Here is a 13396-nt window from a genome sequence, read left to right on the forward strand (position 1 = left end):
CAGAATCAATATAGATGTTTTTTATTTTAAAGAAAATTCAGATTGAACATAGTAAAAAACTGTAAATTATAGTGTCCGTCCAAAAATTATTTTTTACTTATAGTGAAAACTACCCTTGGATGATGGTAAGGTAGACTAAAAGCTTTAGGAATCCAAAGTACAACATATAATAAGTACCCTGTATCAAGATTGATGCAAAACAAGTGACATTTGACCTTTTTAGAGACGTTTAGCCAAAAACACTCCACTTGGGTGGAAATTGTTTTTTTTTCATATCTCTGGAACCCATTGGTCGATTTTGATGGTTGACAAACCTTTCTGATCGTTAGAGCCAATAGAATCGAAGGGGGAGTCCCCCACACACACTCATTGTGAAAAAAAAAGGTGGGGGCTTTGCGCATGCAGTTTTGCATTAGAGTGAAGCTATCTCTAGCTCTGACATCTAGAAACCTAAAAGCATGGATTATCCGTTTGTTTGCTCATGGATTATCAGAAATCATTTCAAAGGGACACAGACACATTGGATTAACCTATGGATTAACTTCAGCAGCATTTTTATCGTTTTAATGCCATTGAAGACCACTTTGGAGAGACTACAGAGCCAAGGTAAAAATGTTAGCATTTTTAGCTACCTAGCGTCACCTGTTTTGATGTCCGTTTTTGCTTATAACGTCGCCATTTCGTATAATTCAGTGATAATGAGGGTACCCATCGATTCTGTGTCACCTCACGATGTGAAACGATGTCATGGATGTGGTGAAAAGATAAATAATAAGGTTTTGTGAGTGATTTTCGGTGCAGTAAGGTGTTAGCATTTTTCGCTCGTTGCTAATTCAGAGGCTCAGTGTTAGCATTGTGGGTTTTCTTTTGAAAAAAAAAAAAAAAAGATCAGTTTGATGAGTTTCTTCTCGTTACATGGATATAAAACATTCATAGTTTATTAAATGAACATGCCCTCAGACACTGTTTCCTGCAAGATGTTGCGGCAGTGCCCCGGTACCGGGGTCTCTCGGGCTTAACAGGTTAAATATATGTAGTGGAAAAGTACACCATTTACCTCTGAATTGTGGTGAGGTCATAAGGTAGCAAATTATAAAAATACTCAAGTATAGTACAAGTCCATCAACATTTTTCTTAAGTACAGTACTTGAGTAAATCTACTTAGTTACTAGACACCACTGGTTATCGTGCAGGGTCACTTCAAAATGATTTAGCTCCTGATCAGAACTTGACCCAGGCCGTCCTCCTCGCCCTTCCTCTGTGTATCGCCTGTGAGAGTCTTCTACTGTCGGTAACCACTGTTTAATGTTTGTAAGTACACACCGTTGTTTTGTTGGGCTGACACACATCAGGAAACACTTGGCCTGATGTCAACATGCATGAAGGCCTTTCACATTAGCTCTGCAGGGCCTCTGAGCTGCTGGACCTTCATCAGACACCGGGGACATACAGCACTTTATCCTGTTATTTTAAGAGTGGAGACCTTCTCCAAAACAACTTGACTTCATGAAAGAAAAACATCGAACTGCACCAGTTACTTTACACAAAATACACGATAATTCCAGAAACCAACAGTCAGACACATGAAAGCTGGTATTAAAAAACACGGACAGAGTAAAGCAGTTTCCACCGCTGGGCTGCTAAACAAAAAGTGCAATACTCTTTTAAACACCTATATGTTATGCACTTTAGAACTTTTTAATGCACTTTAGCTTTTAACGCCATTGCTCTTAATTATTTATTACCCCCTGTGTGATTGATTGCAGTCTACCCTGCTAGGGTGTTTTTTTATTGTTTGTCTATTTTCCTCACTGGGACAGGGTTGCACGATAAAAATGGCTTCGTATAATTTTTTGTACATTGCCAATAAAGGCTTTCTATTCTATTCTATTAACTCTTGAACAGAGAAATTATCAACATTTGTTGACAATTTTCTAAAAGTAATGTCGTCTTTGTACTTTAAAATATACCACTGATATAACTGTATCTTTGAGATGATTGACTGCACAGTATAGAAGGAGCACACACAGAAAGAACCCTGTGGCTGTGCGCTTTAATGCAATAAAAAAACAATCTATCCTCACTGAGATGCATTGAGATCAAAGATGTAATAAAAAAAAGGGGGAGGGGACATCAACAGCATCTTCTGAAAATACATTTTATACAAAACCTCAGGGGCATCAGCTGAGGGCATTTCCATTCTGATCTTGAACATTTTATTTTAAGTGGCAACAGTGGGAACACCATTTTAAAAGACTCCAAGTAGCTGCAACAGATCTTTCTTTACTTTACAGAAATCTTAAGGAATTTATTTTAATTGTGTCATTCAATATTTAACATCTGTTGTACAGACAAACACACACACACACACACACACACACACACACACACACACACACACGCTTTTAATAATCTTCCTTTTGTTTGTGTGGTTTTCCTGCCGTAGGTATCAATACATACTGCCAGGTTGTACTGTCGTTGCTTAATTCTTTTGTGCAACAATATAAATCATTACTGATGTATGATTCTTCCTCTACATCTTTGTATTCATATTTTGATGTTTGATGATGTGTTCTGTAAGATAAGGTTAATCAAATATGATCCATTTAGGTGTGTTAGCAGCAACAACAATGATAAGGGCTAAACACAGGACAGAGAAGGTACGGATTCAAGGATAATTAAAACTGCGGTCACAGATGTGCGCAGTTGTGGACGGGCCCTCGCGTCTGTGCGCCTGTCGGGGAGGGTCGCCAGTCGTTCCGGCGTCAAGTCGACGCACGCGAGTCCTCCGAAATGAGCCGTTTGTCATTTCTCTAATTTTCGCGTCCTCGACTCCTCGGTCTTCCGGCAGCGACCCGGAAACGGATGTCGGCGCGCCGTCTCGAAGGAAAACAAATTTCTCTAAAAGCTCATCGAGGATCGATTATGGAGGAGCCGTAACCGAGGATACACTGATTTAGAGGAGAGAGGAGTCTCTTTGGAGGAGCTATAACCGAGGGTACAAAGATGTAGAGGAGAGAGGAGTCTCTCTGGACGAGCTATAACCGAGGGTACACTGATGTATCCTCCGGAATCGATTTCAGCCAACAGTGATGTTTAAAAGAGGCGTGACGCATGGCTGGACTTATGTCAACAGCTCTGCAAACTGTTCCCGTTGTGATTAATTTGTGACATGTAAATCATCAAAAATGGTACATTGTCCGTTAGCTTACGAGCTCCCCGTTTGAGCGATCAACTATTCCTTCGCAATTTAGCATCACATTGGATATGGGCTCAACTTTTTCCGATCATTTCCCTAGGAAGAGTTCGCAAAAATGTGCTTAAAATGCATGAAAAACGCACATTTTTCAAAATGGCCGACTTTCCGGGGGGCGGGGCTAATGGAAGCCAATTAGAAATATGTCCGCAATTCCATGAGGAATGTCTGTGCCAAAATTCGCGAAGTTCGGAGAAACTATATGTGACTACCACACAATAGGGGGCGCTACTGAGCTGTTTTAACAAAAATACGATTTTTTTTTTTTTTACATTCTCAAAAAGGTCGTGGGCTGTGACGTGTGTCCCAAGTTTTGCGTCCGAAGCTCATTTAAGCGCATCGCAATAAAACAAAGAAGGTATAGGCCCCGCCCACATTTGTCATTCGTTGCGACACTTCTCAGTTCATACTCACCCCCAGAATATGTCTAAAAAAAGAAAAACATATTTCGTCCATCGGTTCTTGAGTTATGCATTTGTGGTGTTTTTGGCAACCTCTATAGTCCAAAATGAAAATCCCCAAGAGAGACTGAACCTGTCCACCAAAATCTGTGATATTTGGATACATTGTTGATGAATTATGAGCATTTCTTTCTAAGCCCCGCCTTTTTGCAAATACGTTTTGATTAATGGCGGCCATATTTATCGACTGAACATGCTCATTTCCTAGGGTAATGTGTGTGACCCTCCACCGATGCTGTATACGAAGTTTGGTGTTGAAAAACAACAAATTTAAATTTAAAGAGCAACTTGCAGGTTGATGTAAATGATGTATTCACTAGATTTTCAAAAACATATACATAAATATACATTACAGTGACATCTGGCGTAGTTTTTGTAAGACATTTTTACTTCCGCATAAAAAAAGACCACGCACGTGTGACGTCACATCAGGGAAAGCGGCCGGTCTAACGTATTAATAAACATGGTTCACAATGCTAGTTTTGACACAGAAGAGGTTGAAAATGTATATTCGTATGCATATGACAGACCACAACCTTATAATTATGAGCCTGCTAGGCGTCCAAGAGACCAGGAGCAGCCAAGGATTAGAAGAAATAACGGAGAGAAATGGAGCTGTGGTGTGAGGAGAATCAGTGGAGAACTGGGCAGCTGTCTTGGTGAGTGACCGGCGTTAGCTACAGTTAGCTAACGTCAGTCACATCACAACATTGTAAAGTTAGCTATCATATATCAGGCTATAACTAAAGTAGTATTGATAATATAGTAACGTTACTGGCAGGGCTGTTGATACTGATCCATAACAGAAACTAATGTGCAAGTATCAGCCGTATCTCGCGTTACCTAATGCAACTCCATACTACGTCTGACCCCTAGATTCCACCGGGTCCGGCTGCGCCGCGGCGTTCGCAAAGATCGCGGCCACTCTAGTCAATGGGTGCTATTCCACAAGACGCGCTGCGTTACGACTCAGAAGCGTCCCAGAAGCGTCTCGGCGCTGGGCTCCGCTCAAAATAGGATGCAAGTCTATTTTCGCAGTTTTTAGTAGCAGAGCTCAAAACAGCTCCTTTCCCCTCTGAATTCCTGCCCTTATGTCTCGTAAAACATATAAAATCCTGCATTAACTTTTTTAATTGTAATTTTCAGGCAAGGTTAAGCATAAATCTAGTTAAAACAAAAACCTGCAAGTTGCTCTTTAAGTTTATATTTCACTGTTTTGAACATTATGCTAATTAAAAAAAAGAACAGGTCCACCAGGATAAGTGTGCACAATTTCAGGTTAAACGGACTTACGGTGCGACTATGTAAATTATTCCCGAGAAGCGACTTTCATAGGTGGCGCTAGCGAGCACGTTGGAATATTTTAACCCATTGACTCCAGAATGTCACATTTTTCACCGGTCCTGGCGTCCGTGCAAAATTATACAACTTTTGGCGCGTCCTAAAGCCTTTTGGCGCGTCCTAAAGCCCTCAAAACAGGGTTCTAAGAACGGTAGGAATAATAATAATAATAATTCCTAAGATAACAATAGGTTACTCGCACTTCGTGCTAGGACGCCGTTGGGTCCTAGCGCTCTCGTGCTCGGGCCCTAATAATAAAATAAATGTAATTATCAGTATATCAGTCTCACCTGACCACAACAGTAGAGCTGATTCCTTTTTTACCCACTGCATGTCCATTGTCACAGACTTAATGTATGTTGTATTGTACATACATTATATCTGTGTCAAATCATCGGTGATGAGCTTTTTTTTTATTCAACCCTTAATTTTCCAAACGATTATCATCTGGATTTTGAGAAAACATTTATAAAGGAATGTTCAAAGTATCTTTTTTAGTAGTGTGCTGAGTACTCAAAGAACTGATGCAATGCAGCCATAAAAACGGTGTGTATTTCTAACATATATTTAATAGAACATTTTAAATTAAGTGTGCTTTTTATTCATGAAATGTGTCTTAAAATGATCTCTGCAAGTCCATGACTGCAGATCCAAGGATTCATGTGTTTTTAGGAACTGAATGCTATCGTGTTTTAGACTGTTAAAAGCAGTGCAGTAAACTCAGTTCCTGCTGTGAGACGGGACAACCTCGATGGCAACAGACATCAGCCCACATTACTGTTTTTATTCACTGCACAAGGTCACAAACAGGTATACCACACAATACCAAGCATCATCAACAGTACAGGAAGTGATGCAGAGTCTGTCCTTTGGAGCCAATCAGTGGGCTGAAGCAGAGCATCATGGTCTCAGTTTGGGCACGGGGTCTGTCAGCAGCCTGGCAAAGCAGCACTGTGAGACCCTGGCTAATCAACAGAGACAGCAACAGAGCAGTCCAGCAGGGCCGGCCCCCGGGACCACCACGCTGCTCACAGCTGCCAATCAAAAAGCCTGTCATTGAGGGAGCAGGCAGTGTTGGAGTCACTCTCAGCTGCAGGGTGGAACAGAGAGCAGAACAACATGTTGTGAGAGGCTCTTCTGGAAGCAGGTTTCCCTCATTCAGTTTTTATTAACAAGTATTAGCAACAAGTCACAAATATTAGTTTTATTCCTGCATGGACACTGCAGCTTATTCCTCAAAAAACACTTGTATGTGTTGGTCACAAAGTAACAGACACTGTGTTTGTTTTGTATTATGTATCACACAGGATATATTTAACTTTTAATTTCAATCTAGTGTTCACATTTGTTTTTATAAAGTAAACTGTGTTTATATGTTTAGTAGACTGGAATATTAGACAGCATCATCAGTTATCCTGTATATTTTATAGTGTTTAGATACTCCTCTAAATATATATATTGTTTACTGAGAATATGTCAGCCTGTCCTCCTCCAAAAAACGACCAAATAGGTAGATTGTTCAGCAGCTTATTACGACCTATAGTCAAGTTTTAAAGTTTAGCACAGTGGTCGTGTAAGAAACAACAATTTGCGGCATATGCTCCCGTTGATTGCAAACGCTCCGGAGGGTCGTATATTCACAAATAACCCTCTCTGGAAAATCCTAAATTGTAGAATAGTTGGCCATTAAAATGCTTTTTGATTTGATTTATAGCGAGAAGTGTATATTGTACTTTTAGAATCCACGTCCAGTGGATTTGTAGGATCTATAGTTTGATAGATATTATGAAGATGATTTGAGGTCTCGCCAGGAGAACGTGTATATACTACGTCTTTCCCCTATTCATTTCTATTGACGGCAGCGTCCATGTAAAGTTGGCGTCAACCCTCACGGGGTGAACACAGTATTTCCGGTCTCGAAGTTTTCATAATAAAACCGGAAGTATTCCCCTCACTGTCAAATGATTACACAGTGATATCTGCAGTACTCATCCACTAAAAAACATCAGTGTATCCTTGTTAATTACACAATATTGATTGGTTTAAATTGTGTACAATGCTTTTGTGTTTTTAACCTTCGATTCGGCGAAACAAATAGTTTTTTCGGAGTTTAGGATGGCCGAAGACACTACACTACCCATAATCCTCAGCTATCGTTTGGGACTACAACATCCGATTTGCTTGACAAACCCCGTGATTAGTCCTCAAGCTCTGTGATTGGATGTTGGAGTGGCAGTGCGCCAAGGTTACGCCGAGCGTCAAACAGCTCTTTGAAATGGAATGAAACCACGGCAGACTATCCAAAACTGGATTCTAACGGGTCTTATGTCTGTGACCCCTCCTGTTGTTAATTGATAAGCCTGAAACATGCACTTTTTGGCATGGAAACTGGCAGTAGCCATCGATCATCTTAAGATATACTTTATTGATCCCAAGTTGGGAAATGTTTTTGTTACAGCAGCATGTACAACATGCAATTTATTGTTACTTTGTAATTCTACTCCACTACAATTCAGAGGTTAACCTGGTATTTTTACTCCATTACATTTTACAGTAGTAAAAGTAACGCACCCGGAAGATTCGGATGCAAGTTTTCAGCGCTTGTCCGTGCATCCATATGCTCGTTACTTTAAAACGTTTTTGATGTGATTTAGGTGCCTTTTTCTATACAGTAGTATTTGCCACGACGTTGTCCTTAGACTTTCTCGACGATGTTCGTCGCATGAATAAGCGGCAGAATTAGGGCAATATCTGTGAATTACTCTCACACCCTACACACTACTGAAACCACAATCAGGTCATCTACGATCTACGGAGACCTGCTCCCGCCTGTAGAGTGGCTCCACGCTTCGGGCTGGGGCCTGCTTTCACCGGGCGTGTGCTGCTGTGCGGAGGAGGATCTGCCGCGGCTGGGGCCTGCTCTCCACCTGTCCTGGTTCTGCTGTTACGGAGGCCTGCTCCCACCTGTCGTGTGTTCCAGTGTCGTGTGCTGCTTGCTGAGGAGACCTCTTATCCCGGGGATACCACGGAGGGACCGGTGCGCTTCCTCGCTGCTGCTTTCGCCTGTCCTTTGCTGCTGTTGAGGAGGAGGATTTTTTTTGCCCCGGGAACATCGCGGATATTGTGTGCTGGTCTGGGAGGATGGCCCATATCGTGATTCTGCTGTGCCTGTTAACTGTTCTGGACTATGAGAAGATCTCTAGTCATCCTGAGAAGCCTACTGGATTCAGGTCTGTTCTGCCACACGCAGTAGGCATCCCCTGCAAAGGGTCGGATGTGTTACACAAACAGTTACCGGTCACCTTGTCACAGACAATCTGCTCGACAAAATATGTTTGTCTTTTTTGTTTGCCTCCGATGATGGTACTTCAGGACTGCTTCTTAAGCTCAAATCACACTCTCGCAGACTTTTCCGGTGATTCTAAAATAGATGACAATGTGTGTGTGTCGATTAAGAGGAAAAGATGCCTGTTTTTTTTGTTATTATTACTGTCAGGAAATGTTCAACCTAACCCTGGTCCGCCCAGTAGTAGTAGTCAGATCGCTACTCCTGCTGATTTTAAAGCTAGGTCTGGGTTGGGTTTCATCCACTTGAATGTGCGCAGTCTGTTAGGTAAGCTAGATTTTGTCCGCATTTGGGCAAGCTCGACTGACGCTGACGTCATTGTTTTATCAGAAACATGGCTAAATAAAACTATTTTGGCCTCTGACATATCCTTAAATGGCTATAATGTGTATCGTACCGACCGGCCTAATAAAGGTGGTGGAGTTGCCATTTATGTTAAGAATAAGTTCAGTGTAACCACATTGATCTCCAAATCTGTCAGTAAGCAATTCGAATTTTTAGCCTTAAATATAGAAGTGGCAAAGGGGCAACAAGTCATGGTGGTAGGGTGTTACAGACCCCCCTCAGCTGTCAAGGACTCCTTGTCTTCACTAGCAACACTTTTATCACAACTAGACTACAAGGAAATAGTGCTACTTGGAGATTTTAACTGGGACTGGTTAACTGCAGTATCAGAGGATTTTAAAAACCTTTGTATCTCTTTGAATGTTACTCAGATTGTTGACAGTCCTACTCGCCCTAACGTTAAGTCCCCTAATAAATCATCCCTAATTGATCTCATTCTAACTAATGTTCCCTATAAATACCTATCTGTGGGAGTATTTGCAAATGATGTGAGTGACCACTGTGTTGTAGCCACAATTAGGGACACTAAGGTCCAAAAGGTTAAACCCCGTATTATTATTAAGAGACACATAAAACATTTTGTGGAGCAGGGTTTTGTTCATGATCTGTTTGGGTTTGATTGGGGAAAAATCGATCTGTGTGCTGATGTTGAAACTGCATGGTCTTATTTTTATCTTGGTTTTATGGAAATTATAGATAGACATGCACCCCTACGTACTTTTAGAGTAAAGGGACGAGACAATCCTTGGTTTTCTGCTGAACTGTCCAGTCTCCTACATGAGAGAAACAAGGCCTGGGCAAAGGCTAGGAAATCAGGCTCAGAGGTTGAATGGCTGCGTTTTAGGCAACTAAGAAATAGCTTCACTTCACAGGTCAAAAATGCTAAGTCGAAGTACTATTTGTCAGTTACTACAGAAAACCTAAATAATCCTAGGAAATTTTGGAAAGCCATAAAATCGCTATCCACCGGTGAGATCCGAAATGAGCTACCTCTGTGCATTACCACAGCATCTGGCTCTATATCGGACAGGGCTACTATGTTAAATTGTTTTAATGAGCATTTTGTGTCCTGCGGTTCTATGTTTGATTCTGTGACTAACTCTGCTACTGTGAACACCACAGTCTGTGACTCTGAACAATGTGGTCTGGAAAACCCTTTCAGTTTTACTCCTTTTACTGTTGATGTTGTTCGTGAAGCTTTAACCAAGTTAGATCCTAAGAAACCGGCCGGCCCGGACAACGTGGAACCTTTCTTTTTAAAGATAGCTGCAGATTTTATTGCTCCACCTCTCACTTCTCTTTTTAACTTCTCCCTCAGCACAAACACAATTCCAAAACTGTGGAAGTCAGCGTATGTCCTGCCTTTGCTGAAAGGAGGGGAGGCAACTGTTTTAAATAACTATAGGCCCATCTCTAAATTGTCAGTTCTGGCTAAGGTTCTTGAACGCCTAGTGAGTGAACAGGTAAAGGTGTTTTTATGTACAAATGACATCCTGTCAAAACATCAGTCAGGCTTCAGAAAGCAACATAGCACCATCACTGCCACAATGAAAGTGGTGAATGACATTACAAGTATTTTAGATAAAAAGCAGAGTTGTGCAGCTCTATTTATTGACCTTTCCAAAGCGTTTGATACCGTCGATCATCACATCTTAAAGCAAAGGCTACTCAGTATTGGCTTATCCAGCCATGCAGTGGGGTGGTTTGTGAACTACCTCTCTGAAAGGTCCCAATGTGTTCACTTTGATGGGCTGTCTTCTGAGTGGTTGAACATTGCTAATGGTGTTCCTCAAGGTTCTGTTTTAGGTCCACTTTTATTCTCCATCTACATCAATAGTTTAGGTGAAAATGTGGATGAAGCTACTTTGCATTTTTATGCGGATGACACCGTGATGTACTGTGCAGGTCCCTCCATTAAGGAGGCTGGTGTTAAATTACAGGCTGTTTTTAACATTATTCAGACTCAGCTCTCTGAACTAAAGCTTCTTTTAAATGTTGAGAAAACCAAGGTAATGCTCTTTTCTAAAGCTAAAAAGACTCCAGAGACTGCTTTGGATATTGTGACTATGCAAGGACAAGTACTCCAAGTGGTTAGCTATTATAAATACCTTGGTATCTGGCTTGATGATTGTCTTACTTTTAAACTTCACGTCACTAATCTGCTAAAAAAGCTGAGGGTTAGATTAGGTTTCTTTTTCAGAAACAAGTCCTGTTTCTCTTTTGAAGCCAGGAAAAGGCTAGTCACTGTGACCTTTTTACCTGTGCTAGACTATGGTGATTTGATCTACATGAATGCACCTGCCCATTGCCTGGAAAGGTTAGATGCCGCCTATCACAGTGCTCTGAGATTTGTTACTAACTGTAAAGCACTTACTCATCACTGTACCCTGTATGCCAAGGCAGGTCTGCCTTCACTTACTGTTCGGAGGCTCAGTCATTGGTACATGTTCATCTACAAAGCCATGCTGGGTAAACTACCTTCTTATATCTGCTCCTTGATCTCACGGAGAGTGGCAAGTAGCTATTGCCTGAGATCACAGGATGTGTTTTTATTACATGTGCAAAGTGCTAGGACTGTTTTAGGTGCTAAAGCTTTTATGTGCGCTGCTCCTCTACCTTGGAACACTATGCAAAAAATATTGAAACTCAGCATTTTGATTCCCTTGCATCATTTTAAAGCACGACTGGATGAAATATTATTGGATACCTGTAAATGTAAATAGATGCTAATGTATACCCCTGTAATTATGTTGTGATGTCCTTTTTGTTTTCTGTTTGTTTTTATATGTGTAACTCAATGTACCGCAGGTCTCCCTTGTAAAAGAGATTGTTGATCTCAATGGGATTTTAACCTGGATAAATAAAGGCTACAAACAAACAAACATTTTAGTTACTTTGCAGATTCTGATTAATGATGTGAAATATATACAACCCTTAAGGCGATTTTTTTAACTTAAAGATATCAGATAGAAATGTCTCCAGTTAATTACTTACATTAAGACAATTGTTTTTTGTATTACAAGTTTGATTAAATAGCATGTTTAAATATGCAAATGAGCCATCATCTCATTAAATATGCGCATATTTTAATACATTTCAGGAACACAAATCTGAACATTGGATAAAGCCAGGTTCAAAATTCTTGTTTCATTTTGTAGTCATATTAGAATCTAAAGTTTTTACAGAAGGGATTTTGGATATCTCTTTTTATCACTCCATAAATCAGAAAATAGTCAACAAAAAAAATAGTCAACAGCCCTAAAATATCAATTTTCGCCATAATAATAATAATAATAATAAATTGTATTTCTATAGCGCTTTTCTCGAAGCCAAAGACGCTTTACATTTGAGGGAGGGTAGACAAACAAGGACAGGCAAAAAACAAAACTAAACAAAACAGGAAAAGCAGTCAGGAGGAAGTTGGTTGAGAGGGGGGGGGGGGCTTATGGATATACAGAGTTGAAGAGATGGGTTTTGAGGTGGGACTGGAACAGGGTGAGGGACTCAGACTCACGGAGGTCTTGGGGGAGGGAGTTCCAGAGCTTCGGGGCTGCCACAGAGAAGGCTCTGTCCCCAAAGCTTCGGAGTTTGGCCCTGGGGATGGAAAGCAAACTGGCTGAGGTGGATCTGAGGGACCGGGGTGGTTGGTAGAGGATGAGGAGGTCAGTTAGGTAGGGGGGGGGGGGGGGGGGGGGGGGGGGGGGCAGATGGTGGAGGGCTTTGTAGGTGAGGACCAGGAGTTTGTAATGGATGCGGTGTGAAACGGGGAGCTAGTGAAGTTCTTTGAGGACCGGGGTGATGTGATGCCATGAGTTGGTGTGGGTGAGGAGTCTGGCGGCTGCGTTCTGGACACGCTGGAGTCTATTGAGGGATGTAGTGCTGATGCCGTAGAGGAGTGCTTTGCAATAGTCAAGGCGGGAGGAGATGAAGGCGTGAATGAGTCGTTCGGCTGCGGGGCGGGTGAGAGAGGGACGGAGTTTGGCAATATTGCGGAGGTGGAAAAATGAGGTTTTTACAACTAGGCGGATGTGGGGCTCGAGGGAGAGGGTGGGGTCAAATATAACGCCAAGGTTGCGTGCCTGGGTGGAGGGGGAAACAGGGGTGCCATCGATGGTGAGTGTCAGGTTGGGGGTTTTGCTGAGGGTGGATTTGGAGCCGATGAGGAGGAGTTCAGTTTTATTGCTGTTGAGTTTGAGGAAGTTGTGTGAAGTTGTGCATCCAGGATTTTATTGCAGTCAGACAGGATTTGATGTGGGTGAGGGGGGGGGTTGTGGGGGGAATGTGGTGCTGAGGTAAATCTGTGTGTCATCAGCGTAACAGTGAAAGTCCAGGTTGTAGTGGCGGAGAATCTGACCAAGGGGGAGGATGTAGAGGATGAAGAGGAGGGGGCAGAGTACTGAACCTTGGGGAACACCTTGGGTGACTGAAGCTGTGACAGAGGAGTGGTTGTTGAGGGAGATGAAGTGGGATCTGTCGGAGAGGTAGGACTGGAGCCACCTGAGTGCAGTACCTTCGATACCGATATCCTGGAGTCGGGTGAGCAGGATGGTGTGGCTCACGGTATCGAAGGCTGCACTCAGGTCGAGGAGGATGAGGATGTTGAGGGAACCGGTGTCAGCAGAGGTGAGGAGGTAATTGAGGACTTTG

The sequence above is a fragment of the Trematomus bernacchii genome, unplaced genomic scaffold, assembly GCF_902827165.1.
Source record: "Trematomus bernacchii unplaced genomic scaffold, fTreBer1.1, whole genome shotgun sequence".
NCBI lineage: Eukaryota > Metazoa > Chordata > Actinopteri > Perciformes > Nototheniidae > Trematomus > Trematomus bernacchii.